Source organism: Cololabis saira, chromosome 24 (assembly GCF_033807715.1).
Source record: "Cololabis saira isolate AMF1-May2022 chromosome 24, fColSai1.1, whole genome shotgun sequence".
Classification (NCBI taxonomy): domain Eukaryota; kingdom Metazoa; phylum Chordata; class Actinopteri; order Beloniformes; family Belonidae; genus Cololabis; species Cololabis saira.
In genome coordinates, this window is record NC_084610.1 from 15,054,746 (window position 1) to 15,061,185 (window position 6,440).

A 6,440-nucleotide genomic window follows, 5' to 3' on the forward strand; every position below is an offset into this window, starting at 1 on the left:
GGAGGAGAGGGGTGGGGGTGGGGGTGGCTGTGGGAGGAGGGAGGGATGGAGGGAGGAGGGAGGGTTCCTTGCAGAACTGCCAGCCCAGTTGCGCTAAATAAATAGGAACTGTATTTTTCAAAATAAAGGCCTAATTATGAAAGAGGTATTTTTCTTTCATAGTTCTTTTTATTGATTTTCTACAGAAGAGTATTAGGGCCATGCAGGAGAAAAGATATTTGAGAGGGGAAGATTTTTTTTTATTGTGCACTTCAAGAAAAAAGTAAATGTCGAGATTAATTTTGAAATATAATTTCAAGAATAAAGTCGAAATTTAGTCTTTTTTTTCTCAACATTTCAACTTTATTCACGAAATTTCGACTTTATTCTTGAAATTGTATTTCAACATTATTCTCGACATTTCGACTTTTTTTCTTGACAAAAAAGTCGAAATGTCGAGATTAATGTTGAAATACAATTTCAAGAATAAAGTCGAAATTTTGCCTTTTTTCTCAACATTTCAACTTTTTTTCTCGAAATTGTACTTCAACATTTATCTCGACATTTCAACTTTTTCCTTGAAGTGCATAATGAAAAAAAAATCTTCCTCCTCTGAAATATTATTTTTATTTTTCTCCTGCCTGGCCCTAATACTCTTCCGTAATTTTCACTTACACATAAACAAAGCATTAAAGGGGACCTATTATGGCATCTAATACCTATTTTAAACAGGCCTTGAATTGTTTAAAAACAAGATTTTGATTGTTTTTGCTAAATAAATTAGAAATTCAGCCTCTTAGCCATGTCTTTATCTTCCCATTCTCTAACCTCATTATCTATGCAGGATTCTGAGTGGGCGGGGCTATGATAATGAGGCACTGTGCTGATTGGCTGCCTGAATGACGCGATACACCGCTACTAAAAAATGGTGGAAGCTCTGGCCGGCGGAGTTAGTTGTTGTTGTTCCGGCCAGAGTTAGTTGTTGGCGTGGTTTCACGCATCGGAGGCCAACCGATGCAAATTGCATTTTGGTTACGTAACGAAAGGGAGCAGAATCTGAACAGCTCGTAAAAGTCACCTGACACTGGACGGCTCATCCGGGCGGCTGTACAGACACTGCAGAATTTGGTTGCTTTCCTCCTTCTCTGAGTTGGCAGGCTGAGGGGAGACCACTTTATATATGTTAAAGCTAGAAAAAACGTGTTTTTCATAATAGGTCCCCTTTAAACATTCCCTCCCCACAGCGAACTTCCCTTACCCCTGCTGTCACTCAATGATGTTAGGCTTACTCTGCTTACTGAAATTTTACAACATATGTTTGTGTAACAAAAATGTCCAGAGTGAGAAATTGATTACTACAAGGCACTTAGTGAAACACAGTCAGCAACCCAATATTCAGCAATATTAATATCCGTCAAAAATTAACTACTACACTTGTGTGAAGGTTTATCAAAAAAGGTCAAAAAAGGTCTCCACACTTTAAAAAACTTGTTTTATTATTTCCAGTGGTAAACTGAGGGTGAGACAGCCTCCTTACACCCCAAAAGTATCAGGCGGCGTGCCAGAAGGCTGGTATGAAAAAGGTATTTTTGTTGGGAAAACTTACCAACCATTTCTTTCAAACCACCATTTCATTCTTTTATATAAAATCACATCTCCACCAGAAGTATAAGCAGGTGGTTGTCTGAGCTATCCGTAACTCTCCGTTTAGAGAAAATGACCTACTGTACACCATTAAACACCAACAACATCATTTTCATAAAATCTGGGACCCTTTCATTTACTATGTATTAAGAACAGATTTGTCAAGTGTGATGGAAGAATGTGGGGACGCTTGAACAGTGGCACTTTGCAGTAAATAATATTGTAGAAATGTATCCCTCTTTATGTTTTTTTTTTTTACACAAGGTAATAAAATGGACTATAACGCACTATCCTTATCCCCAACCAAGATTTGGAATGATTTGGACGGTGGGGGGTTGACATGCTTGTTCAATGTCGGTAACTGCGTTACTTGATATTTCTTTGTTATTTTGTGAAAACAATAAAAAGAATGTTGGTGTGGTCTGAAGAGAGCTGCTGCTTCTTGGCTGCATGGCAGCAAAACACGACCCATGGGCCTGAGTCTGAAGGCGTGTCATGGGTCACGAGTCATTCCTATTATAGCGTTTAGTGACCTCACAGATCAGCTGAGGAAGGGGGGATCTCCCATCATATACTCAACATATTACTGAATGGAACACACACACCACAAGCCAATCAGAGTTAGCTGTGGCCTGGAGATATATATATTACAACTGCAAAGGTGGATGTTATAACTAAATTAATTCGCTTTTAAAGGCAACCCCTAGTGCTCAATGAATGAACTGCAATGTTTGTTACTTCCTGTTTGACTTGAATACGGAAGTTAGATTTTTGGCACTTGGCTTCCATGTTTATCACCATCCAACTTTCGATTGCTGTTGCTCTTAATGTGTTTGTGCAAACCTGTTTTAACGATTTCAGCAGACACTGACTGGAAGAGAAGGGAAGAGGGGGGGTCAGGTTGGCTGCTCCACCTTCAGCTGGCTGCACTGACTGGACCTGCACCAACAGGTAGACAACTGTATGTCCAATGTCACCGACATTTCATTGAGACCTCAATGAGTAGCTTTGGCTTTTCAAAGTAAATAAATAAGTTGTAAGATTTAAGGTTCAAACTTCATACCAAAGTCTGACAGAAAGTCTGACAGAATATTTCATCCACGAGGGAAACATCTGTCCCGTGAGGGTGGAGCAAGCAGAACAGGTGTTTTATATGAAACTGCACAGTTTTAGTTCACTGTTTAAGTTATAGTGTATCATACAGAAATAACTCAAGTATATTATTTGTTAAATAATTTTAATAATGAAGGACAAAGAATTTCTTGAAAGTAAAACTCACCTGGTAGGCTATTATTATTATTGTTGTTGTTATTATAGTAGTAGTAGTAGTAGTAGTAGTAGTAGTAGTGGTAGTATATTTATTACTATTATAAGAGAAAAGAATGTTAATAGAAAAACACGGTTCAGAAGTGTGCAGTTGATTCATTGCAACTAACAGCTCTTAACTTTACTAAATGTTTCCTTTTGTCATCTTTAATAAACACAAGAATAGGTGTGTGCTGCCGCCGCCGTGGAGGATGCAGATCTCTGCATTACACCTGCAGACTACCGGTCTGCTAAACACCTGGAGAACTGCTCATTAAAAACAGTAATAATAATAACAATAATTCCTATGGAGAAAAATAAACTTTACACACTTTTACCTCACTTTTCTTCCGTCCCACCTACCTCTGCAGGTGGTCGGCATTGAGGGCATATGCAGTTCATAAACATTGTGCAGTGCAGGTTTTTGCAGTATATTGTCGGAGTAGCACGCACGCTATCTGCATGTGCAAGAAAATAATAGTTCAAATGTAAGATAGTGTTTATTTGCTGGTTCATGTTAAACAAATCCAGCTCAGGAGCGAACTGATTGCAACACTTGATGGCAACTCTGCTGGGATGTAGCTTTCTTTGTCTCTGCTGCCCTCTAGTGGAAGACGTGGAGCAACGCAGGAACTGCACCGCTGATTACAGACGCGGAGGTGTGTGTGTGGTCTCCTTCTCACATCTAATTTATGCTGTGAATTAAAAAAAGAACATCTAGATTGCTATAGCCCATATACTCTGAAACCTGGCTGATTTATAATACGGATAAGGGAAAATATTCTGCAAAAATCTTAGGCAGATGTGAATAAATACAATATATTTTGAACCAATTTGAAAAATACAAAGTAAATAAAGAAAAGAGAAACCTAGATCAAACTGATAATTGGTGCATATTCTACTTCAAAACAGCATTGGTGCACCCTATACACAGTTTTTGAAGGAATTCAACAAACGTCTTGGAGGACTAACCACAGAGCTGAGGATGTACGCTGCCCCAGATCCTTTTGTGTTTTCATGTGACACAGTCACCTCCAGGACTTCTGATTCTCTTTTTAATGCTAAAGATGGTTCCCTCATTGTGCTACAGCATTAATCCAGGAACAACCAGCTGCCTCTCTAATGGTACCGCATGATTTTTAAGTATTTTTCAGCATTAGACACCATTAATCCTGACCATACCCCCAAATCCATTTGCAGAAGTGCAGTTTCAGACTTCCACAAAACCTCCTTTATGCTTCACTGTCTCCTGCTGATAACCACTATCCAGCTCTCCAGCCTCCCGCAGGTGTTCAGGTGACGTAAAAGCACCTGAGAGCATAAAGACCCAAAGATCGGGAGTTGATTGAATAACACTGACTAATGTGAAGAAAATGAAATGATGCTGAATGCAGTCTGAGCTTATAATTTGATCACTGTGTCACATGTACAGTTGAAATAAGAGAAAGAAAATACATTAGATGATTAGATGAGTAGATTCCTAAAACTATTCAATTCAATTAAATTGTATTTATATAGCATCTATTACAACAGAAGTGGTCTGCACTTTCCAGAGACCCAGAATATGACTGTCATATACCACCTTAAACCTTGCACTTGGTGATCGCTGTGGCTGTGTTACAGTTTATGGCCTGAATTTTGACACAGATGTTTCTTTTTTAACATAAATCTAACGTCTATTACCTCTGACACTATATGCATCCTTAAGCCAAAAATATAAATACAAAGAAACTGCTAAATAGTCGTCATATGTCCATCTTTTTTCTTCCACATAAATCTCTGAAACCACTTCAGTTTTATTCAAACAACTAAATATTCAACAATTTTCAAGATTTAAATCTTTTGAACGCCAGTTTGAAAAAGAAACGTCACTTGTTTTATTTAAAATAAATAAAATAACTTGTAAATGATGTTACTGTAAATGTAAAACGTGTCTTTTAACTTTATTTATTTACCTTGCAACCTTTAACTTTTTACATTCTTTAATTTCACACGGCCTAAAAGAACGGTTGAGGTTGAGGATGCGTTTCTCTGCATGTTGTATAACTCTGCATGTTGCAGTTAGTATCTTGTAACTAACGAATAGTGAGAGGGGAGGGTCGCTGATAAACTTTGGATATGTCAAAAAGTAGCAGCAACATCGATTTAACTGCATTAGTATCTTTTTTATAACTTCAGATTTTTAATGTTGCACTCTCCGTTGACAATTAATCAAACATGTCCTGAAACTACGGCATGACTGATTAGAACAAATAAAACCAACAATGCCACATCTGTCCACTGTGGATTATAGGAGCTGAAGATCATTGATGTATGATGACTGACGAGAACATGGCAGGTTTTATGTCTGTTTGTTTAGTCTTTTTTATTGGTACATACGCATATTGGGATCAAAGGTCTCTTGAGGGTTTTATATTTTGAATTTGACAGCAAATGAAAATACTAATGGAATGAAATCAATATTTCTGCCCTTTTTGTATTTATTCATTTGTTTTTTGAAACGGGCAATTAAATGGGTTGAGAGATTCATGCAAAAAAACAAAGAATGGCAGAAAAGAGTATTAAAATTAAATCATGATTTTATAGCATTTTTGCGTGTGTGTGTGTGTGTGTGTGTGTGTGTGTGTGTGTGTGTGTGTGTGTGTGTGTGTGTGTGTGTGTGTGTGTGTGTGTGTGTGTGTGTGTGTGTGTGTGTGTGTGTGTGTGTGTGTGTGTGTGTGTGTGTGTGTGTGTGTGCGCGTGTGTGCGCGCGTGCACATTTTGGGATCGAGGGTCCACAGACGATAGTGAATTACAGAGATCCACAATGGTGATGTATTTTTTACAAAAACAACTGAATCCTGTGAGTGTTTTGCAGACAATGCCAGTGAAGAGGGTTCAACTCTCACGTCTGACCTCTAGTGGCCAATTTCGACATTTCTACTCCTCTTTTTTTCAAACTTTATTGCACAAGAACAATGTATAAACGGTAAGAAATGCTGTTTTTTACACAATAAAGTACAAACAAGTCAACAAAGAGTGCAACGGTGGGGATAAGACCAGGGGCTTATAGTCCATGTCAAAACCAAACAACCACCAGTTTTGTCCTGGATCAGATTGCAGAGCACTTTAACAGTATTTCATATATATATTTCATGTAAGTGGTTGACAGGTATTTTGAATTTCTCGTAAATCTGTCTTAAAATGTAAGATACTGGTACTAGATAGATACTAGAAGATACTAGTATTACATTATCATTACTTTACTATAATACTACAATATAATAGAGAACAATAGACAGCAATGGTATAACAATATACTTGAATAACTATATAAGAGTAGATATGCTGTATATACACTGGTTCATATATTTACCTCCAATTATATACATAAAAATTACTATAAATCTATATATCGACATATCTACATATAACTATAAATCAGTTGAGCGATCTTCTCTACTTCCTTCCAAGATGTTCCTTTCTCCTTGAGTTCTGCCTCGACAGACCTTTTCCAGCTGTTTTTGGGTCTT